At 37.6% G+C, this 24590-nt stretch overlaps 1 protein-coding gene across 17 annotated transcripts in view; it reads left to right on the top strand.

Moving 5' to 3' along the window:
• IGSF10 (immunoglobulin superfamily member 10) overlaps positions 1-24590 on the top strand; it is a 206289-nt gene that overhangs the window by 113695 nt on the left and 68004 nt on the right. For 15 of the 17 annotated variants that reach the window (XR_012071792.1, XR_012071801.1, XR_012071805.1 and 12 more), the window contains one exon: positions 13570-13670. The gene's annotated coding sequence lies outside the window, so the exon portion shown is untranslated. Of the gene's footprint in view, positions 1-12861; positions 12984-13569; positions 13671-24590 lie in introns of those variants that run through there. The other 2 variants (XR_012071809.1, XR_012071808.1) reach the window with 2 other exon arrangements.

Here is a 24590-nt window from a genome sequence, read left to right as displayed (position 1 = left end):
GGAATTGAAGGATCTAGAGGAAAAAAGTAGGACATCGGAGGACGACTGAGAGTCTAAGTTAGATGTCAGGCTACCTCTCCCATTCCACGTAACTAAGCAACTGTCCTCTCCTCTTGGATGCTAGAGGTTTATTGTCAGGAAAGACAGTGCACATAGATGAAGAGTGCCAGGTAGAAATGTCACTCAACCCTCTTCCCCACTTGACTTCCAGATGCTGACAGCTAGACCTTTCCACTCAGATAGGAAGTTGGACAATCACTCTTTTAGAATCTGACCAGCCCTTCTTCCCCCACCCCAAATGAAGATAAAAGTAATGACACAGAGATTTCCCCAAAGAAATAACCCAGCTAGGATATCAGGCAGTAAACCCACAATCAACTACTTCTCCCCAATTTTAGTGCCCCATTCTTAAATATTGAAAACAACCAAGGATCAGAACAAAATCAAAGAAACAGACCAAAGACAGACAAAGGCAACAGAGATTATTTCAGTAGAAGAGAAAGAAAAACAAACAACTACGCAAACAACACCACCAAAATGGTTATCTATATCCTAGTACAGAGAGAAAGAAAAATTACATTTGAAAAAAGAATAGGATGCCTAAAAATGTCTTGGAAGTTAAAACTATGATAAGTATAGGGAAAGCAAATTTTGGGAAATATCTCAGGAATTAGAATAGAAAGATTAAGAGCTAGAAAGCAAGATAAAATAAATAAGAAATGAGAAATTTAGAAGATTAGCCCAGGAGGTCTGATATCTAAATAAGAGGAGCACCAGGAAAAGAGACAATAGAGAGAAAATATTACTGCTGACACAGTTCAAGAAAATTTCCAAGAACTGAATGCTAAGGACTTTTCTCAGATTGAAACTACACACTTTGTGCCCATTATAATGGGTAAAATGACCGTCATAAACTTTCAGAATGCTGAAAACAAGTATAAAACCCTGAAAACTTCCAGAAAAATAATTTAAGAGTCACATATTCTTCCAGTTACTAGTGTTGTGCAACAAATTCTCTCAAAATTTTGTGGCTAAAACAATTTTGTTATGTGCTTTGGTTTTATAGGTCAGAAAATTGGACAGGGTACAGTAGTAATGACTGTTTCTTCTTTACAACATCTGCAACTTCAGCTGCAACTTTATCTCAACAGCTAGAGATAACCCAACAGATGGATGGAATCATCTGACGTCTCACTCACATATTTAGCATTTGATGCTGTCAGCTGGAACCTCAGCTACAGCTGTTGACAGAATCACACCCTGTGGCTTCTCTGTTTGCCCTGGGTTTCCTTAGAGAGTGGTATCTAGGGTATTCAAGCTCTTTTTTTCCCCCACATTTTATTTTTTATTATTAATTTTAAAAATGTATTGAGATAGTTGATGTACAATATTGTATAAATTTCTGGTGTACAGCATAGTGATTCACAACTTTTAAAGGTTATATTCTATTTTTAGTTATAAAATATTGACTATATTCTCTGTGTTAAACAATATATCCTTTAGCTTATTTATTTTATAGCTAGTATTTTGTACCTCTTAATCCCCCACCCCTATCTCACCCCTGCCCACTAGGGTATTCAAACTCTTACAGTGCAAATCAGGGTTCCATAAATGAGTGTCCCCACAAACAAGGTGGGAGTACATTGGTTTTTCTAACCTAACCTCAAAGTTCCCTCACCATCACTTCTCCCACATTGTATTGATCATAAGCAAATCACTAGCCACTTCAGTTCAAGGGAGAAGCACACACACGTCAGTGGGAGGGTGAAAAGTTCACGTTGTAGAAGAGCATGTGAGATAAAAGATATTTTGCATCTATATTTGGAAAATACAAGCTGCCACATCACAAAATAAGAAGCTAGAATGACTGTTCACACAACAAGACCGAAAGCTGGGTAACAGTGGAATGAGGCCATCAAAATATAAAGGAAAATAAATTCCAACCTGGAATTTTATTTGCAAGCAAATTATCAATAATGTGCAGATGAAATAATGACATTTTCAGACATACAGCATCTCATGTGTTTGAGATCTCCCACGCACTCTTTCTCAGAAAGTTACTGAAGGATATATTCCAAGATGAAGTCTTAAACCAAAAAAGAGGAAGATGTGGGCTCTAGAAACCAGAGGACTTCACACAACGCAGACGCAAAGGAAATCCCAGAGAAAGGTTAAGAAAGACTCCATGATGACAGCTATGTGCTTTGTTGCACAAAGATGAGACTGATATAATATATAATGTCTTTACTGACAGGAGCTCTACACAACTGGCAACAATTTGGTATTAAAATAGCAATATGTATATGAAAAACTAAGGAAAGAGATAAAAAGCAAGATAATCACTAACTTCAGAAAAAATGTAAAAGTGTGCAGGAACAGAATCACTGGAAACAATGTTGCTCAGCTGTGAATAGTATTTACATACTAATGAACACATTTAACAAAATGTATATTCTAACAAAAACGTATTAAATTAAAAAGGACAGAGTATGGGATAGGAAGCTTGCATGTGTGTGGTAGGGTGAGGGTATACAAGAAAGTGACATCTTTTTCTGTGGTGGGACGAAATATGTATTTTCTAAAATTGAAAAATCCTGAAGAAGCAATTTAAACATATTATGTAAAACTGAGGAGAAAAGAATCAGCCAAAAAATTTAAAGAGATTGTTCCTACAGAATGGGAGAGACAAGAGAATTTCTGCTTTCATGGTAAAACTTCCAGAAACAATTTCTGTGCACATATAATATTGCCAAGAAAATACACAGAAAAAGAAGCATAGAAATTTATCAAATAGCCACATATGTCTTTGGAGGTTTTCAGGGACTTAAGTTGTTGTTGCTGGTAGCAGTGGTGGTGCTTTGGGGTAGTGGATAATATTATTTTTCAGTAGGGGGACTTTTCATAGTACTCTGGCTAAACATTAAAATCACCCTCTTCCTGAGCCTCACCCCTCAGAACTCTCGCTAATGGTGCAGAGTGGGAACTGGCCTCAGTATGTTTCTAAAACTCCCAAGTTGAGAACCACTGCACTTAGGGGCGGGTCAGCAGGATTTTTCTGTAAAGAGCCAGATAATTACTTAGGCTTTGTTGGCCACATATGGCTCCTATCACATATCCCTCTTGCGTTTTGTTCTGTTTTACAACCTTGTAAAAGTGTAGAAACCAGGCTCAGCTCATGGGTCACACAAAAGCAGGCCATGGGCCAGGTCTGGCCAGCAGACAGTAATTTGCTAACCCCTGGACTAGAGGTTCCTACCCACTATCTTTTAGCACCTAGCACCCTTTCTTTCTCCCTGTTCGTGACTATTTCAGTTAGACATTATATGTTCTCAGCATTTGGGTTTTTTCCCCCTCTGGAAACCTTACTGAGTTGATGGTAAAGGATTTTAAGAAGTACAAATATAAAGGCAAAGGTGAGAACGGTGAGGTGATGGCAGCAGACAAGGAAGGTCAATAAATCACTGGAAAAGAAAAATAACTAACAAATACTTGGAAACTGGCACCTGACCAAGCAAAGTGGGAAAAGATAACATACGGGCACCTGCTGAGGGGATTCAAAGTGTCAGTTGGGCTAAATTGCCCCTGGACCCCTGTAGGGCCTCAGGACCTGAAGGCAGAGGCACGCAGAAACTGGGCTAAAGCCACAGGGAGGGGTGGTGAGAGAGAGCCTACTGTTCCAGCTGTGGGCCTTGCCTCACTCCGTCAAAACCCCAGGGCTGGGGATTATAGGACTCTTCACTGTGAAACTGAACAGCCCGAGACAATGTACACCGTATTTCCTGTAATAAGAAGACCACCTTGCTGCCTTTTTTTCTGTACTACCGTGAAGTCTACTAGCCGACTCGACTTACACTCAGTGATGCCATTACTTCTTAGAGTCTCTCTCTGAATACAAGTTGGGGAGCTAAGCATTGCCAGGTCTCTAATGTAAGAACTTTAAAAAGTCTCTAATATAAGAACAGGCTAAAAATAACAGAGATGGAGGCCAGAGAAAACAGAGCATATACAAGGAGCATAAGAAAACTTCCAAAAATATATCACTAATCTTAAAAAATTAGAGACTGTATTTCAATCATGAAGCAATGATGAAAGTTTATTTAAAAGGAAACGGGTAAGAACTTAAAAAAATTAAACATAGAAAACTAAAATAAAATTTTTAAAGGAGATTTGGAAGATAAAGTTCTGGAAATATCTCAGAAAACTAGAACAAAGAGACAGATAGAAAAAAAATTTTTTTATTAAGAAAGAGGGTCAGTATAGAAAGCCCAACATCTCAAATAATAGTTCCAGAATGAAAAAATAAAAAGAGGAGAGAAACAAAGGAGAGAAGAATCATTACAGAAATAATATAGTTTACAGAATGAAAGGAGAAAAACCTCCAGATGGAATATATATACATGTTCGTTTTCAGATTCTTTTCCATTATAGATTATTACAAGATAGCTCCCTGCACTATATAGTAGGTCCTTATTGTTTATCTGTTTTATACATAGTAGTTAGTATCTGCAAATCCTAAGCTCCTAATTTATCTCTCCCCCCTACCTTTCCCCTTTGGTAACCATAAGTTTGTTTTCTATGTCTGTGAGTCTGTTTCTGTTTTGTAAAGAAGTTCATTTGTATCATTTTTTTAGATTCCACATGTAAATGTTATCATGTTATTTGTCTTCCTCTGTGTGATTTACTTCACTTAGTATGATTATCTCTAGGTTCATTCATGTTGCTTCAAATGGCATTATTTCATTCTTTTTTATGGCTAATATTCCATTGTGTGTGTGTGTGTGTGTGTGTGTGTGTGTGTGTGTGTGTGTGTGTGTGTATTTTATCACATCTTCTTTATTGATTCATGTGTTGATGGGCATTTAGGTTGCTTCCGTGTCTTGGCTAATGTAAATAGTGCTGCTATGAACATTGAGGTGCATGTATCTTTTCAAATTAGAGTTGTCATCTTTTCCAGATATACACACCATATGGTGGCTCTATTTTTAGTTTTTTAAGGGGCCTCCATACTGTTCTCCATAGTGGCAGAACCAATTTACATGCACACCATCAGTGGAGAAGGGTTTCCTTTTCTCCATATTTTCTCCAGCATTTATTACTTGCAGACGTTTTGATGATGACCAATTTGGCGTAAGGTGATACTTCATTGTATAGAGCAATGCCTTTTACGTTATCAGCGAAAAATCATCTTTGATTTAAAACTTTTACCCCACCAAACTGTCATTCAGACATAGGAATTGAATATATATTCACATTCAACATGTTTACATCCCAGCACTCTTTCTTAAAGAGTTTTAGAGGTTGCTAAACCAAAAGAAGGATGAGATGTAGAAGATAGGAAACGCTATGAAGGAAAGCAATGAAAGAAATCCAAGTAAGACCGCAGTGCTGTAGGAGCCTGGAGAGCAACTAGGAGCAACTAGGGCATGTCAGAGGTCCTTGCAGGACATACTCCACAGTAAGCATAGCCCTGATATGTTTGAGTAGACAGAAAATATTAATAGAAGTTGACAGATACCTTTTAGCATTTGGAGGAAAAATATCAATAGACACATAGAAAACAAAGTAAATGAGAAAACAGGCATTTATATACTCCAGGGGAAAGACCAAGTGATAATTGTAGACCATCACTTGGCAAAGCAGAGAATTCTAACAATGTAATAATAATGTAAAATTTAGTCTCCAAATTTAACCAAAATTCTTTTTGTCTTTTTCATTTATTTTTTTAAATTGAAGAATAGATGAGTTACAATATTCTATTAATTTCAAGTATACAACATAGTGATTTGGTATTTTCATAGATTATATTCATTTAAAGTTATTACAAAATAATGGCTATATTTCCCTGTGGTGTACAGTATATCTTTGTTGCTGTTTATTTTATACATAGTAGTTTGTAACTCTTAATCCTATACTCCTATCTTTCCCCTTCCCTCTTCCCTCTCCCCACTGTTAACCACTAGTTTGTTTTCTATATCTGAGTCTGTTTTGTTATATATATTTGTTTGTTTTATTTTTTAGATTCCACAAATAAATGATAACATGGTATTTGCCTTTCTCTTTTGGGAAACTGGCCAGCATCCAGTGTCATTTCAATCCACCCTCTCTGCCCTGTTTCAGGAGTAAGCAGTCGTCTGTGCACTCCTCACAAGAAAAATCCAAGCTTCTCACATCTTACCTGTTAGTCCCACTGGCCCACAAAGCAGCCAAGGGTATTCATCTTCCCAGTGTTGGACTCCAGAGCTGGGGTGCCTAATATGTGGCTCAAACTACTCCCACAGGGAGGTTACTCCACCTGTGTAATCCCCCTCCTTTTCTAAATCCCCTCCCAGGGGCACAGGTCCCAACCTAATCACTTCCCTTCCTACCCAATTCCATGTGGATATTTCTTCCATCCTTGGTTGTACAGGAGTCTTTCTACCAGTCTCAAGTTACTTTTCAGTGAGAATTGTTTACATATAGATGTGTTCATGGGGGAAAGTGAGTTCCATGTTCCCCCGCTCAACCATCTTGTTCTCCTCCATTTTAATCAGAGTTCTTATATAATTCTATTGGAAGATTGGAGTTAGGGGAGTTAGTAGGAGAGGGACTGTGTAAGAGAGGTGAACTTTTTTTTTAAACAAATACAATACCAATAAATGATGTCTAAAATTGATGAAGATAAAACATATTTAAAGGTGAGCATATTGTTTGGAAACAGAGTAGTACATACTGAAAAAAAGTGGCTAAAAATGTATAGCCTCTATATAATAGGTTAAAAATGTGCAGAAATATCTCTAATCAAAGTATATTATTTTAGGGGGGAGGGTCTAGCTCAGTGGTAGAACGCCTACCTAGCATGCGTGAGGTCCTGGGTTCAATCCCCAGTACCTCAATTAAAAAAAACAAAATAAAACAAAAAAAACCCCCAAAAAAAACCTAATTACCTCCATCTTGAAAAAAAAAAGAACTAAAAATATATTATTTTAACAAAAAAAAGTATATAAAACAAATTTTAAATCACCAATAGCTTAAAGTATTTCCTCCTTGAAAGGATACAGTTCTACATTAAAGTAGAGTTAGTTTTAAGAACCCAAATGAGAAGACTACAAGCAGTTTCCCGTGTGTAAATTCTGACTATAAGCATTCCTGTATTTATTTTATTTTTAATTATTCAGGTTATATTGTTAAAAAAAAAAAGCAAGAAAGCAAGGAAAGAACAGTATGCACAAAAGATTCCCAGACTTTCATAAGGCTGTAAAGCAGGATATAAATTTTAAGAAAAGTATGCATGCATATGAATTTATATAAAGGATCTTTGCAAGGATGCAGCAGATATTGGGACAAGTAGTTAACAATGAGGATGAGCACTGGAGTCTGGAGGTCAGAAATGAGAGGAAGGCTTGCTTTTCTTTCTGTACTTCTTTATATTTCTTATTTTAAAATATCTTTATGAATTAATTGCATTTATGTTAACGTAGGGGAGATTTTGGTCATGGTGAGAAATGTAAGTTAATTACAGAATATATGTTTTCTATCATGTGAAATATTATATATAAATAAATAATTACATGCATTTTATAGTTCTGACATAAGACATGCAAGAAAAGGAACAGTTTGCTCCATGGAGATGTAAAGTATTGGTTTCTTTTGGAATATGCTGAGTTTAGTGCCTATGTGATATCCAGAATCTGGAGTTCATTTAAGTCACTTGAGCTAAAGATAGAGCAAGTGCTATTAAAGCCATGAGGTCACCCAGGGAAAATTGAAAGAGTGAAAGGAGTTGGTGAAAGCAGTGGTAACTTAAGGAACAGCACAGGAAAAGAGACTGAGATGAAGGCAACAAATGTGCTAAGAATATTAGCCACAGTAGCTTTCACATACACTGTCCTCTCTAAGAAAGGTGCTCTGCTTAAGAGGCGGTCATAAGTGGCAGTACTTCACTCCCATTGGTCCCCAGTTCCTCCCCCCTCCACAGCTGTTTGGTTCAGCATGGGCACCAGACATACATACATGCGTGCACACTTACATCCATACACATACACATACACACACACGTATTCTACTTTCTATACATGCTTGGCAGGTGGGGAGGGGGGAAAACAACCATGAATTTCAGAAGAGAGCATGAGGAGGTATTAGGAAGATGAAGTAACAAGGAAATATAAACACTTTGAAGAAAAAGAGCTAAAACACATGTGCAGAGAGAAAAGGCAATTGTTAAAAATAGAAAATATAAAATCAGAAACATCTTCCTCCTCACAGAAGTGTGTCAGCTTTAATGAATGCACAACTATGAGGAAATCTTGAGAAGTACTCATATAAAGTGTTTAAATCCCTTCTAGATTATTATAAGAAAATTGAAATTTATGACCTAGAAAATTAAAGAACTTTGGTGAGCTAACTGATCTCATTGATGTGAAGTTCTAAAGTATGATTATATTTGACTCAACACTGTTCTGTTATTGCAGGCTTCAATATTTTCTTTGCCTCCCATTCAGTGTAAAGATGTACTGTCTAAAAATTGTTCTGCTTTAACAGGGAAGTCTAGCTTTCCAGCATGAGGTTCATAAAGCATATTATGAATAATTATAGAAAGTCAAAAATATGACTAATGTAAGAGAAACTGACCATTTATGAATGTTACTTACTGCTCATCATGTCAGATATAACAAGCTTTAAAATATACCTCAAATATTTTTTAGGATTTGGTTTTTTCAGCCTTAAGCTGAATCATTCCTTCCATACACATTATAAAAATTTCAGCATGATTCCCACTGTCTAGAACCAAAGTCCCTCTGCTGTCTTCTCTCTGCAGTGATTCAAATAATTTTTTCTGATAATCTTCACACCTAAAACAGGATGTGGAGGGTTTTAGTAGTTAAGAACTGAGACGATCCCCAGAGAGAAACTGAATTAATAGTGGATTTCCAGTGTGGATCTGCAAAGTTCCTTTTGAAAGATAACATATTTATAGTTTCCAGGGATTAAGATGTGGACATTTTGGAAATCACAGAAAGGAATCTGCTAAAAATAAAAATAACGATTTCGAGTTCTGGTCAATATGGCAGAGTGGTAGGACCATGAGCTTGCTTCTCCTCACAACTACAACGAAACCACAGCTGAATGCTAAACAACCATCAGGAAAAAAAGACTGGAACCTAGCGAAAAAGATCTTCTGCAACTGGAAACATAAAGAGGGAACCACAGCAGGATGGTAGGAGGGGCATGCTCATGATATAATTGGGCCCCATACCCTCTGAGTAGGCTCCCTAGCCCGGGTTCTGGCATTGGGAAGAGAAGGAGACCCCAGGACATCTGATTTTGAAGGCCAGGGGGGCTTGGCTCTGGGGGGCTTGGCTCTGGGAGCCTCATGGGCCTAGGGGAAACAGGGACTCCATTCCCTTGGGAAGCATACATGGAATTTTGTGTGTGCCAGGTCCAAGGACAGAGGCAGTGATTTCATCGGAACCTGGGCCAGGCCTGCCTGCTGGATTTGGGGTCTCCTGGGGACGTGGGGGACAGCTGCAGCCCACTCAGGGGACATAAAAGCTGGTGGTGGACATTCTGGGAGTGTTCATCTACATGAGCTTTCCTGGAGGCTGACACCTTGATTGGATCATTAGCACCAAGACCTAGCCTCACCCAACAGCCTGTAGGGAAGCCTCAGGCCAAACAAGGTAAAGGGTGGGAACACAGCCACACCCATCAGCAGACTTCCCAAGCCACAAACACCTCTAGACAAGGCCCTACCCACCAAGAGTTCCAGGACCAAGTTTCACCCTGCAGTGGGCAGGCATTGGCTCCTCCTGCCAGGAAACCTGTATAAGCCTCTAGTCCAGCCTCATCCACCAGGGGAAGATACTAGAAATAAGAAAACAATAATCAGAAAATCTGTGGAAGGAATCCACAAACACATAGAAAGATAGGTATGAGGTGGCAAAGGAATATCTCCCAGGCTAAGGTACAAGATAAAATCCCAGAAGAAGAAATAAGTGCTAAGGAGACAGGTAATTTATCTGAGAACATTTAAAGTACTGATGGCCAAGATGTTCAGAGAACTCAAGAGGAGTATAGATGCACAGAGTGAAGTTTTTAGCAAAGAGTTGGGAAATATAAAGAATGCCCGAACAGAGTTGAAGAATAAAATCCCTGAAATGAATAATACACTAGAAGGAACCAAGAACAGACTAAATGAGGCAGAAGAACAGATCAGTGAGCTAAAAGACAGATTAGTGGAAATCACTACTTAAGAACAGAAAGAAGAAAAAATAATAAAAAGGAATGAGGATAGTTTAAGAGAACTCTGGGATAACTCGAGGGGCTCTAATATTCACATTATAGGACTCCCAGAAAGAGAAGAGAGAGAGAAAGGACCTGAGAAAATTTTTGGAGAGATAATAACCGAAAACTTCCCCAACTTGGGAAAGGAAACAGTCACCCAAGTCCTGGAAGCGCAGAGAGTACCACACAGAATCAACCCAAAGAGGAACACACAAAGGCACATAGTCATCAAACTGTCAGCAATTAAGGATGAGGAGAAAATATTAAAATTAGCAAGAGAAAAGCAACAAATAACATACAAGGGAACTCCCATAAGGTTATCAGCTGATTTTTCAGCAGAAACTCTACAGCCAGAAGGGAGTGGCAAGATATATTTAAAGTGATGAAAGAGGAAACTTAACAACCAAGAATACTCTATCCAGCAAGGTTCTCATTCAGACTTGATGGAGAAATCAAAAGCTTCACAGATAAACAAAAGCTAAAAGATTTCAGCACCACCAAGCCAGCTGTATAACAAATATTGAAGGACCTTCTTTAGTCATCAAACCATAAGAAAAGAGAACAAAAAGAAGACAGAAAAAAAAAAACCTACAAAAGATTGCTTTGGCAGTTCGGGGTCTTTTGTGGTTCCTTATAAATTTTGGAATTGTTTGTTGTAGTTCTGTGAGGAATCTTGAGTATTTTGATGGGGGTTGCATTGGATCTGTGGATTGCTTTGGGTAGTGTGGCCATTTTGATAGTGTTGATTCTTCCAATCCAAGAGCAGAAGAAATCTTTCCATTTCTTTGTGTCATTTTAGTTTTCAGAGTATAGGTAACCTCCTTGGTTAAGTTTATTTCTAGGTGTTCCGTTGTTTTTGATGTAATGGAAATGTTTATGCTGGTTATAAAATTCTGGTTTTTGAAGTGAAAAAAAAAGTGAATGAAGGGCTGCAAATGGCAAAATATCCTTCTTTCTTATGGGTGAGTTGTATTCCATTACATCTATATATTTCATCTCCATTATCCATTCAACTATTGATGTGCACTTAAGGTGCTTCTATATCTTGGCAATTATAAATAATGTTGCTAAGTAAATAATAGCAGGGTGTATGGTTTTTTTAGTTAATTCTTATTTTATGGTTCGTTTCATTCCTTTAATAACTATGTACGTTTAAAAAGCTAAAGCTCTAAACCTTGGAAACAATGAACAGTACATAAATGTAAGTTAAAAAATATATGTGCAGCAAAAATAAAAAGACCTATCAAGCCATGAAAGACATGGAAGAAACTTAAAAGACATATTACTAAATGAAAGAAGCCAGTCTGAAAAGGCTACAAGCTGTACGATTCCAACCAAATGACATTCTGGAAAAGGCACAGCTACAGAAAAAATAGATCGTAGTTTCCAGTGGTTTGGGGAGAGGGAGGGAGGGAGTAATGATTAGATGGAACACAAGGGATTTTTAGGGCAATGAAATTATTCTGTGTGATACTATAGTGGTGGCTACATGTCCCTATGCATTTGTCAAAACCCATAGAATGTTCAACATCAAGAGTGAACCCTAATGTAAACTATGGACTTTGGTTGATAATAATGTGCCCATGTTGGTTCATCGATTGTACCAAATATGCCACACTGATGAGGGATGTTGAGGGTAGGGGAGTATATATGTGTGGGTGGGGAAGGGCTATGTGGGAACTCTGTATTTTCTGCTCAATTCTATAAACCTGAAACTGCTCTGAAAAAAAAAATCTGTTTAAAAAGATGTGGACATTTTGGGGGGCCACCACAACAGCTTGTGAGTATGTCAAGCAACCGGAAGTCTTATGTAGTATGATGCAAGTATAAATTAGTGAACACTGTAGAAGATGGCTAGCACCTACAAATGCCAAACAGTTGCATGCCTCTGAGCCAGAATACCACTCTAGACATAAACCCAGGAGAAGTAAGTACATTTGTACCCTGAAAGATAATTGAGCAAAAATGTTCACATCAGTACTATTCATAATAGCTCCAAATTGTAAACTACCCAGATGCTACCAAAAGTAAAACTGAAAACTGAACAGGTATATTCACACAACATATTCCAATGCACTAATGAGAATGGATGATCTACAGATACACAGTAACATGGATACACTTCACAAAAAGAATGTGAAGCAGAAGAAGCCAGACACAGGAGTACATACTGTATGATCCCATTCATAAAGAGTTGAAAAATTAATAAATTCTCTTAGAAGTTCAGATAGTTACTCTTGTGTGGGAGTGACCAGAAGGGAACAAGAGATCAGAAGAGATGGTAATGTTTTGCTTTTTGTGTTGGTTGCTCACATGTTCAATTTGTGAAAACTTATTGAGCTGCTCATTTAAAAGATACATATGCTTTTCTGTGTTTACTTTATACTTCTGTTAAAAAATTTTTAAACTAGGAGGAGGGTAATAGCTCAGTAGTAGAGCACATGCTAAGTATGCATGAGGTCCTGGATTCAATCCCCAGTGCCTCCATTGACCAAAAAAAAAAAATTTAAACTGTGTTGCTTTGTTGTTGCAGGTGGGATTCCTTTATAAAAATTCATTAAGTGCTATGCTTATGATGTGTGTTTCATTTTTAAAAAGTCTTCCTCACTTCCACCCGTAAAATGATGTTACTGACACCCAGCTAAGGGGACGAGAAACTTATCACTTGTGTCACTAGGACTGGAGCTAACACAGGTTCTGCCAATTTCACTCAGGTAACACAGGTAACACTCCAAATTCCCTTACTGCTCCTCTTCTCCGATAGATAGATAGATAGATAGATAGATAGATAGATAGATAGATAGATAGATAAAAGGCTGTTGAAAAAATTCTAAGTGAAAGATTATAACCTGAGAATCATCAAGGATTACTCCTCATTATCTGAGTATTAGAGGAACGACCTGTTAGGTGTTGGGGGAGGGTGGGTGCCAAATTACAGATTCATTTTGATGTAATGAGTTTCAAGTGACTGTGAGGCATCTCAAGTTCTGAACTACAAAATCATATGTGCCCTGCTTACCATCTAGAGTTTGGGAAGGAGTCGAATATGTAAAGGCATTCTAAGCCAAAAAGTGTTTTAAAAAAAAAAACTTGAGCGGAAAACAATTTGCTCTTTCTCTGGTTTTTATGAGGAGGTCTTAGTTCTCTAGGCAGCAATCTCATGCTCGGCCGGCCCGTAGCACGCAAACTCCAGGTGGAGTGAATTTACCTAGCTGATGAACTTGAGACAAAGAACCTGGCAGGTCTTGGCTCCTCCCCTTCCTTTTGAGGGTGGGCACAAGGAAGTTCTCATTCTGAGTCTCCTTTCAGGTTGCAGGAGCAAGCCTCCATGGCGAGGAAGCCATCCATTTTGAGGACTGCTTGTGACTTGTGACTCTTCTGTGGTCTCATATGAACTCAGCCAGGACAAGGTAAGAGTTAAGTCAGTTCCTAGTTCTACGAATCTGTACCAGCAGGTACGCTCTTAGCAATATCTACGCCCCTTTCCAATAGGCGTGAGATTTTTCTCCTATCACCCTGAAATTTTTGTTTCTATCCCATTTTTTTTTAAAAGAACACTGGCAGAAGAAAAAAGTTTGCTCTCTATTGTGCCCCTTCAAATGCCAGTGAAAGCTGAAGTGCTATTGTTCTGCAAAATATCTCCATTTGTTGTCGTTAACAGTCCCTGTAACACATGTTCATTCCTAATCCCATTTCTTGTTCCCTGAACCCATACTGTATGTGATATCATTATATGGTTTTCAGAGTCCAAGATGTAACTCGCATTTTTCATATGGCATGTAAATTCAATTAGCAAACATTTTATGTGGCTAGTGTCTGACATTGTGTTAGACTTGGGGGATCAAAAGGGTAATGCTCTTAAAGCAGTGTTTGTATCATGGACAGTTTTTATCAAATTTTCTTTGTGGGAACTCTTTCAGGTTCTGCTGCCAGCAATGTTAACAGGAGAACAGCATCAGAGGCTTGTTGATTGTGCTTGTTTAATGTAAGAGCTAGATGGTCTTTTTTTTTTTCACTTTTATATTCTAGTATTTCACATAGATTTAAATTTCTCATTCCAATTATAACATTATTTAAGTGAGGGAGAATAAAAAAATAAAACAAGCAAGCAAACAAACACCATTCAGGTGCTTTCCATTAAGAAAAGGGCCCCAGGCCTTTTTTAAAATTGGGATATAATTGACACGTATCATTATATTCAATTCAGGTGTATCGCATTCAGTATTTGTATAATGTGAAATAATCACCACAGTAAGTCTAGTTAATGTCCTTCACTGCATATGGTTACAGTTTTTTTTCTTTTTGTGATGAGAAGTTTGAAGATCTACTCTCTTAGTGTAGCAGTTTTCAAATATATGATGCAGTATCATTAACTATATAGTAACCATGCTGTAAATTACATCTCCAAGACTTATTTTATAACTGGAACTTTGTACCTTTTGACCCCTTCACTCGTTTTACCCACCCCTCACCCATCACTTCTGGCAACCACTAGTCGCTTCTTTGTGTCTATGAGTTTGGGTTTTTTTTGGGTTTGTTTTTAAGATTCCACATAAAGTGAGATCATAAACAGTATTTGTCTTTTTCTCTCTGACATTTCACTTAGCTTAATGTCCTTAATATCCATAAATGTGGCAAGATATTCTATTTATGGCTAAATAATATTTCATTGTGTGTGTATACATAAAGAGAGAGGAGTGTGTGTGTGTGTATATATATATATATCACTTTTTTTAATCCATTTGTCCATCAGTGGACACTTAGATTGTTTTCATATCTTGACTACTGTCAGTAATGCTGCAGTGAACATGGGAGTGCAGATAACTTTTCCAGTTAGTGTTTTTATTTCCTTTGGATAAACACCCACAAGTGGAATTGCTGGATCATATGGTAGTTCTATATTTAATTTTTTGAAGAACCTCCATACTGTTCTCCACAGTGGCTGCACCAATATATATTCCTACCAACAGTGCATGAGGGTTCCCTTTTCTCCACATTCTCACAAACATTTGTCATTTCTTGTCTTTTTTAATAATAGCTTTTCTAACGCCTGAAGTGATATCTCATTGTGGTTTTGATTTGCATTTCTCTGATGACTAGTGGTATTTAGCATCTTTTTATGTACCTGTTGGCCATCTGTATATCTTCTTTGGAAAAATGTCTATTCAAAGCCACTGCCAATTTTTTAATCGGATTGTTTGGGTTTTTTGCTAATGAATTGTATAAGTTTTTTATGTATTTTGGATGTTAAGCTATGTTAAGCCCTTATCCAATAAGTGATTTGCAAATATTTGCTCCCATTTTATCGTTTGCCTTTTAATTTTGTTGATGGTTTCCTTTGCTGTGCAGAAGCATCTCAGTTTGATGCCGTCCCACTTGCTTATTTTTACTTTTGTTTTTGCTTTTGGTGTCACATCCAAACAATCAAGACCAATGTCAAGGCTCACTGCCTGTTTTTTTCATACGAGTTTTATGGTTTCATGTTCTGCATTCAAGTCTTTCATCCATTTTGAGTTTATTTTTGTGTTTGTTTAGGATAGTGCTCTAGGTTCATTCTTTTACAAGTAGCTGTCCAGTTTTCCCAATACCATTTACTGAAGAGGCTGTCTTTTCCCCATTGTGTATTCTTGCCTCCTTTGTTGCAGACTAATTGCCCAGATACATGTGAGTTTACTTATGGGCTCTCTGTTCTCTTCCATTGATCTATGTGTCTATTTTTATGCCAGGACCGTTCTGTTTTGATTACTATAGTTTGTAATAGAATTAGAAATTAGGAAGCACAACGCCTCCAGCACTGTTCTTTCTCAGAATTGCTTAAGCTATTGGGGTCTTTTGTGGTTCAAAGCAAATTTTAGGGTTGTTCTATCCCTGTGAAAATGCCACTGGAGTTTGATAAGGGTTGAGTTTAATCTGCAGGTCACTTTGGCTCGTGTGGACATTTGAGCAATATTCTAATCCATGGCCATTGAGTGTCTTTCCATTTATTTGTGTCATCTGCGATCTCATCAGTGTCTTATCAGTTTCAGTGTACAGGTCTTTCACCTTTTTGGTTAATTTTATACCAGGATATCTTATTCTTTTTAATGCAATTGTAAATGGGATTGTTTTCTTAATTTCTCTTTTGATTCTTGGCATATAGAAATGCAATCATTTTTGTATATTGATTCTGTAACCTGAAACTTTACTGAATTCAGTTATTTTAATAGTTTTTTGGATTTTCTATAATATGTCATCTGCAAATAGTGACAGTTTTACTTCTTCCTTTCTGATTTGGGTGACTTTTACTTCTTTTTCTTGCCTGCTTGCTGTGACTAGGACTTTGAACACTGTTGAATGAGAGTGTTGAGAGTCACCATTCTTGTTTCTGATCTTAGAGGAAAGGGTTTCAGCTTATAACTTTTGAGTACGGTGTTAGCTGTGGGCTATGTCATATGTCTTTGTTATGTTGAAGTACATTCCCTCTTTACCCACTTTGTTGAGAGTTTTTATTATAAATGGATGTTGAATTTTGTCAGTCTTTTTCTGCACCTGCTGAGATGATCATATAGTTTTTATTCTTCATTTTATTAATGTGTTATATCACATTGATTTTTGTGGATGTTGAACCATTACTGCATCCTTGGAATAAATCCCAGTTGGTTGTGGTGCATGATCCTTTTAATGTATTGTTGAATTTGGTTTGCTAATATTTTGTGGGAGATGTTTGCATCTATGTCCATCAGGGATATTGACCTGTAATTTTCTTCTCTTTTAGGGTCCTTCTCTGGGTTTGGTTTCTGGGTGGTAACTGCCTCATAAAATCAGTTTAGATTGGCTCCTCCTCTTCTATTTTTTGAAAGAGTTTGAGAAGGATTAGTATTAATTTTTCTTTAAATTTTTGGTGGAATTCACCAGTGACGCCATCACATCCTGGACTTTTGTTGTTAAGAGGTTTTTTTGATTACTGATTCAATATCCTTACTAGGAATTGATCTGTTTAGATTTTCTATATTTCAGGATTCAGTCTTGGTAGGTGGTATATTTCTAGGCTTTTATTCATTTCTTCTAAGTTGTCCAATTTGTTGGTGTATAATTGTTCAAAGTAGTCTTTCATGATCCTTTGTGTCTGTGGTATCAGTTATAATGTCTCCTCTTCTACTTTGGTTTTATGTATCAGTCCTCTCTGAGTCTAGCAAGAGGTTTGTCTACTTTGTTTATCTTTTCAAACAGCCAGCTTTTAATTTTATTGATCTTTTCTGTTGTCTTTTTAATTTCTATTTCATTTATTTTCACTCTATGATTGTTTCCTTTTCTACTAACTTTGTTCTCTTTCTAATTCCTTGAGGTATAAAGTTAAGTTGCTTATTTGAGATGTTTCTTGATGAAGGCATTTAGAACTGCTTTTGCTGCAGCCTATAATTTTAGTGTGTGGTATTTTCATTTTAATTTCTCTCAAGATATTTTTTTATTTCCTTTTTGATTTTTCCTTTGACCCATTTGTTGTTTCAGTAGCATGTGTTTAATCTCCACATATTTGTGAACTTTCCAGTTTTCTTCTTGTAATTGATTTTTACTTTCATTAATGTTGTGATCAAAAAAGATTATTGATATGATTTTAATCTTAAACTTATTAAGACTTATTTTGTGGGCTAATATATGATCTGTCCTGGAGAATGTACCATGTGCTCTTGAGAAGATGTATATTCTATTGTTTTTAGGTGGAATTTTCTCAGGGAAGCTCAGAGTTGTGAGGTGCATCTGGTGTATTAAGGCCAATGTGTCCTTACTGATTTCTTTTTTTTCTTTTTTTGGTCTGGACTATTTATTGAAAAAAAGTCGACTGTTAAGTCCCCTAATATCACTGTATTGTTGTCTATTTCTCCCTTTAGATCTGTTAATAATTTCCTTTACATATTAAGGGATCCAATGTTGGATGTGTAAATACTTACAAATCCTATAGCCTCTTGTTGGATTGGCCCATTTATTATTAGATAATGGTTTTCTTTGTCTCTTATTACAGTCTTTGTCTTGAAATCTATTTTTTTCTGATACAAGTATAACTACCCTAGCCTCTCTTGGTTTGTATTTGCGTAGAATGTCTATTTCTATCCCTTCATTTTAAGTCTCTGTGTGTCCTTAACATCTGAAGTGAGTCTCTGATAGGCAGCTTCTAGATGGGTCTTGTTGGGTTTGTTTGTTTGTTTGTTTGTGTTTCAGCCGTTCAACTACTATGTGTCATTTGATTGGACAATTTAGTATGTTACTCTTCTTTGTGAATGGATGATTTTCTGTAGTGCTATGCTTAGACTCCTTTCTCTTTCTCTTTTCTGTATTTATTACAGGTTTTTGCTTTGTGGTTACCGCGTGGCTTGTATAAAACAATTTGTATTTCTAATTGTCTCTTTTAAGTTTGTAACACCTTAAGTCTGCACTTGATCTTAGCCAAAAGGCCGAGAAGCGATATGTAACACCTTAAGTCTGAATGCATTCTAAAGCTCTACATTTTTACTCTATCCCCCCACATTTCATTTTAGACATCACAGCTTACATCTTTTTATCTTGTGTATCCATTAACAAATCTTTCTAGTGTCACTAGAAAGTATTACTACTTTTATCTTTCAGTCTTCATACTAGCACTATAAGTGATTAATTCACCACCTTTACAACATTAGGTTGTTCTGAATTTTACTATGTATTTTACTTTACCAGTAAGAGTTATACTTTCATATGTTTTTCTTGTTACTAACTTCTTTTCAATTTAAAGAAGTTCCTGTAATATTTCTTGTAAGGCCAGTCTAATGTTAATGAACTCCTTTAGTTTTTGCTTGTTGGGAAAACTTTTCTTTCAGCACTTGCTTAAAAACTTTTCTTTCAGCACTTAATTGCCTTAAATTACCTTCACTTTTTTTATTCTTTTTTCTTTATGCTTCTCTGACTGGGTGAGTTCAATTACCATTTTCAAGTTTGTGGATCCGTTCTTCTGCTTCATCCAGTCTGTTGTTGAACCCTTCTAGTGTGTTCTTTCAGCTCAGATACTGCATTCTTCAGCTCTGTATTCAATTTGGTCCATTCTTATATTTTCTGTTTCTTTGCTGAAATTCTCACTCTGTTCACCCACTCTTCTCCTGAGCTCAGTGAATATCTTGATGACCATCATTTTAAACTCTTTATCATGTAAATCACTTATCTCCATTAAGGTCTTTTTCTGTGGTTTTATCTTGTTCCTTTGTTTGAAATATATTCCTCTTTTTCTTCATGTTCCTCCCCCTCTGTTTTGGTTTCTCTGCATTAGCTAAAACAACCACCTCTTCTAGTCTTAAAGGAGTGGCCTTGTATAGATGATCAACCCTGCTGGCTCTTGATTGTGTCTCAAAGCTCTGCTTACCCAAGCAGCCAACTTTGTCCTTAGTGGCTTGAAGTAGTCAAGGGTGTGCAAAGACCTGTCAGTGTCCCAAAGAGGAATATTTCATTAGGTGTCTAGATTCGGGCTGACTAGAAGCCAGACCCTCAGGCAGCAGGTTTTGAAGTATGCAAATGTAACTCTTTAGGAGAAAGACTGTGAGATGGTCATTTCTGTCTACTCTCTTTGCATTGAGCCCTGAAGTAACAGCAGTTAAGAACTGTTGCATTGTTTGCTGCCATCCTGCTGAATCTGTGAACACAAAGCCCCACGGGCCACCAGATCTAGGCCCTTGTCGACTGAAATAAATGTGCAGCCTGAAAGTTGAGAGTTATGTTTTATTTGGCAGGAGGACTTGAGCCAGGATGACAGCCTCTCAGATCGCTCTGAGGGACTGCTCCGAAGAGGTAGGGGAGGAGCTAGGATATAGGAGCTTTACAACAAAGATTGAGTAGCTGGAACAATAAAAGATTACTTGCTATCTAAAGAAAACCAGGCATCTCAAGTTAAAGAATTTAGTGCTTTTCTATGTATGGGAGGAAGCAAACATTTGGGCTCACTGAATTCATTCCTTTGACAAGCACCTAGCTATCTAGGGCCAGTATCCAGTCCTTTCATATTCTGAGTCCCCTCAGGGTACACCACTGTGAGTGGCTGCAGAGGCTTGGCTGCAGAGGCTGGGCTGCAGGCTTGTCTTCACTGGGGGGTGCCAACCGCAGCTGATGACTTGATGGTTTCAACATTCTTTGTTTACTGATATGATTTGCAATATTTTTCATTCACACCATCAAGAGATGTGTCTTCTGGAGGCAGCTACAAAAAGCAGGTCACCAGATAAGTACACAAGTTCCTTTTTCAGAGATACCAGCAACCTGGGTTAGGGCAGAGGGAGGCACCCATCTGCCTCCCTAGTCTCTGGAGAGGACTGTAGTTAGCCCTTAGATCTGTGTGTAAGTATGCACCTCAGACCACAGCTAGGAAGACAAGCTAATAGGCCTCTTTCACAGGAAGACTGGGGTGTGTTTTAGTCTGCTGCCTCTGTGCTGTGCTCTCGTTAAGAACTGTTTGTCCACTTGTTAAGTGTTCTGGGACCTGCAAACAGAAGCCCTGCTGGCCACCAGAGCCAGGTGACCAAGGGGTGTTCCCTGGGTGGCAGCTGTAATACAGGGCACTGTATGTGTGCGCAAGTTCCTTTCTAATAGATACTGGTGACCGGCAGTGAGGCAGAGGGAGAAGGTGAAAATAATGCCTACTGTCCGAAGCCTCTGGAGAGGATTATAGTGGGCCCTTAGATGTACTTTTAGTTAGAAGCCTGCTCCTCAGGCCCTAGTTACGAAGATAAGCAAATAGGCCTCTTTCACAGGAAGACTGAGTGCTTTTCAGTCAGCTGCCTCTGCTTTGGCCGTTGAGGGGTAGCCAGGTAGGTCTGTGCAGGCCCTGAAGGAGCTGTTTCTCCGTTCACTGGAGCTTGTGGGCCTTGTGGGTGCAAGTCCTCTTGGCTTTCAAAGCTGTATGTTTTGGAGGCTCGTCTCTCAGGGGCAGGTCTTAAAAGTTGGGATGCCTCAAAAAATAAAAAGACAAATGAAGTTATTTGCAAAACAGAAACAGACTCTCAACATAGAGTACAAGTTTGTGATTGCCCAGCGGGGAGGGGGGTTGGAGGGAATAAATTGGGAGTTAGAGATTTGCAGATACTGACTGATATATATAGACTAGATAAATAACAAGTTCATGCTGTATAGCACAGGGAACTATATTAGAATTCTTGTAATAACTTATGGTGAAAAAGAACATGAAAACGAATATATATATATATGTTCATGTATGACTGAAACATTATGCTGTACGCCAGAAATTGACACAACATTGTAAACTGACTATACTTCAATAAAAAATATATATATACCAAAAAAAGTTGGGATGCCTGATAATGGAGTTCAGATCATTAACTCCTCAGGGAAGCTCAGAGTTGTGAGTTCCCTTCCACTTGTAGGTTCCCATGGCAGGGCTGGGGATACAGTGAGATTATGTTTCAGCCTCTCCTACCTATTTCAGTGTGGAGTTTTTTCACTCACCCAATGTGTAGAAGTTATTCATCTAGTTGTTAGGTTTCTTTCAGAGGAAATGTTTCTATATGTAGCTGTAGATTTGGTGCGTCTATTGGAAGAAATCAGTTTAGGATACTCCGACACTGCCCTTTTGAACTAGAACTGCAGGCTTTTTAAGCTTTACTTCATAATTATTAAATAAATATACTCAGAAGCAATAGAACAAGCAATAATGGACTTTCATTGTCTTTGTGCTTCTGGTGGTTACAAAAGTGAAGCATCACAATTGTGAGCAACTTCTAAGTATAAATATTAAGTGTTTTTCTAAGTATAAAATATTAAGTGTTTATCAGTTATGCCTCAGAATGAGCCTTTGACTCTGCCTCTGAAGATTAGGTGCAGGTCCTTTCAAAGACCTGGAGATAGATACGACCTTTGGCAACTATTAAGGATCCCATAAATTTCTATCTCTGCCAACTCATGGGATCAGGCAGAGTGGGGAGGAGATATTAGAGTGATCTGAAACCCAGGAGGCAGGAGAAATCATGAGAGGGATCCTAGTTGCTCTGATGATTTCAAATCTCTTGGCCTGGCTAAACTACATCTCAGGGAACATGGAGAGTGTATGGCTGTAATTACTGAACCGCTGTGGAAAACAGGAAACCATGGAAAACCGGAGAGGTGCCAGGAGACTGAAGAATGGAAAATGTTGTTCCCACTTTCAGAAGGGGAAGGAGTTAGATTTATTGGATTACAGATCAGAGGACTTGACAAAAATCCTAGAGGAGATAATTTTTTTTTTTTAAGAATACATGAACACTTAGAAAAGGAAGCAGTGAAGACCAGAATTAGAATGGCCTCATCAAAAAAAAAAGTCACTGCAGACTAACATCTTTGCTCGATTTTTGACAGTATCACTAAATTGGTAGGTGGAAGAAAACATATTACAAGCTAGATTTTAACAAATTGTTAGTAAATTGTTGCGTGATCGCCTCATTATACAATGTGGAGGGGGAGATGGACCAGATACTAGAACAATTAGCTGTGAGTGATTGAATGATGGCATCCCCATCCGAAGCGTGCAGACTAACCTAGCGATGAGCTTCAGTTCTTTCTTCCTGGCCTCATCCTTATCAATATTTTTCTATGATTTTGACCAAAAATCAATAGCCTGTTATTAGCAAATTTCAGGTGAAAGTTATAAATCTTTAGGCATCTGTCTACTGTTGAGATAAACTGACTCAAGCTGATTCTATATTACATAAGTTACTGTAGATCGTGCTCTGTACTGGGTAAATCCAAACCTCCTTCTCTAGCCATAGCTGACTGGCTAAGATCACAGTGCATGAGCCAAAGCAACTATGCATGTAATCAGCCCTATGGAGGCAGAAAGACTGCTTTTGAGATGGCTTACCCAAGAAAATCTTCCTTAGGGGCTTCCCATATTAAATACATACAGATAGGCCCAATCAAATATTGTCATTGGAAAGAATAAATGCTAAAATAAAAAATAAATATATTTTTAATTTTTTGTTTTTAATTTTGTACTTTTTCAAGACTACAGTTATTTTTAAAATTCTCATTTTTGTAAGCAATGACATTTTATACACAAATCTATGTAAAAAAATCTATGTAAGTTCTTCTTTAAATACATCAAAAGTATATATTTTTTCTCTCCAGGTGGTTTAGCACCTTCCCACATTTGTTTCTCTTTCTGTCTAAGGTGCCGAAGTTGAGAACTACAGCTAGTACTGAACCTAATTCTTAACATATCCCACATAAATGAGATAGGTGAATTTTTGCTTCAAAATGTTGAGTTTTATTGTGTTTATTTTTAGCTTTATTGGGGTATAATTGACAGACAAACTTGTAACATGTTTAAAGTGTACAATGTGATGATTTAATATACATGTACGTTGTGAAAAGATTCCCATAATCAAAGAAAAAAATCTAAATTCTGTAGTTCGGGGATCTAGCCTTTATTAGGCCTGCTGTTTTATAAAAGCAGTAGGACCCAGAATGACAGTTCTTGTAATCTTCAACAACAAAGATAATTTGCCTGTGTCGTAATGTTAAAGGGGCTGACTTAACTGCAATTTAAGGATCAGACAAAACTAGAAGAATAGTTAATGTGATATACTGTAGAATTAAGACTTTAAAAGACTGATGTGTTGCAGTAATGAGCCAAATTTAACAAAATGGGCTTGAAAGGGGAAAGTGAAGAGAAAACAACATCTTTTGAGCTTCTATTCAAATCAGGTACTTTAGATTTAACATCTCATTTAAAAGGAACAAATGTTAAGCTTTATATTAGAATCAGAGGGCAGATTTAAAATGAGTCTGATTGAAAATTAAGTTTTACGGCCCTTATTTGCATGTACCCTTTACAAAGCTGTCATGTAGAGCCACAGTGATAGGGTTGCCAAATGAAAAACAAGATGCCCAGTTAAATTTGAATTTCAGGTAACACTGAATAATTCTTAGTGTAAGTATATCCCAAGCATCCTTTATTTTTATTTGCTAGTTAAATCCTACACAGGGACGAATCAGCACTCCGGATTGGGGGATCATCCTCTCTGCGCTCTTGCTGGCCTTAGATCCATACATGAGGTTTACAGGCTATCAGCCGTACCTCCACATACTCCAGGCCCCAGTGGCAGTTCTGTTCCAGGGGGACTTCATAGAGTAACCAGATTCTGATTCCAAGGAAAAGAACATGAATGAAATTCTGCCCTGCTGCCTACTCAAAGGTCATTGATAGACGATGGTACTTCACCATCTACTTCCCCACCCACAGCAGGACTCGTGGCAGAGGTGGGACAGGAAACAGCAGCAGCTAGGACTTAGACACAAGCTACCAAGGAACATCCAGCTTGAGATCAAAGAGCTTCAGTCATCTAAGG

This window comes from Vicugna pacos, chromosome 1, assembly GCF_048564905.1.
Source record: "Vicugna pacos chromosome 1, VicPac4, whole genome shotgun sequence".
NCBI classification, from domain to species: domain Eukaryota; kingdom Metazoa; phylum Chordata; class Mammalia; order Artiodactyla; family Camelidae; genus Vicugna; species Vicugna pacos.
Note: the sequence above shows the minus strand (reverse complement) of the source record. Positions and strands in the feature narration are given on the sequence as shown.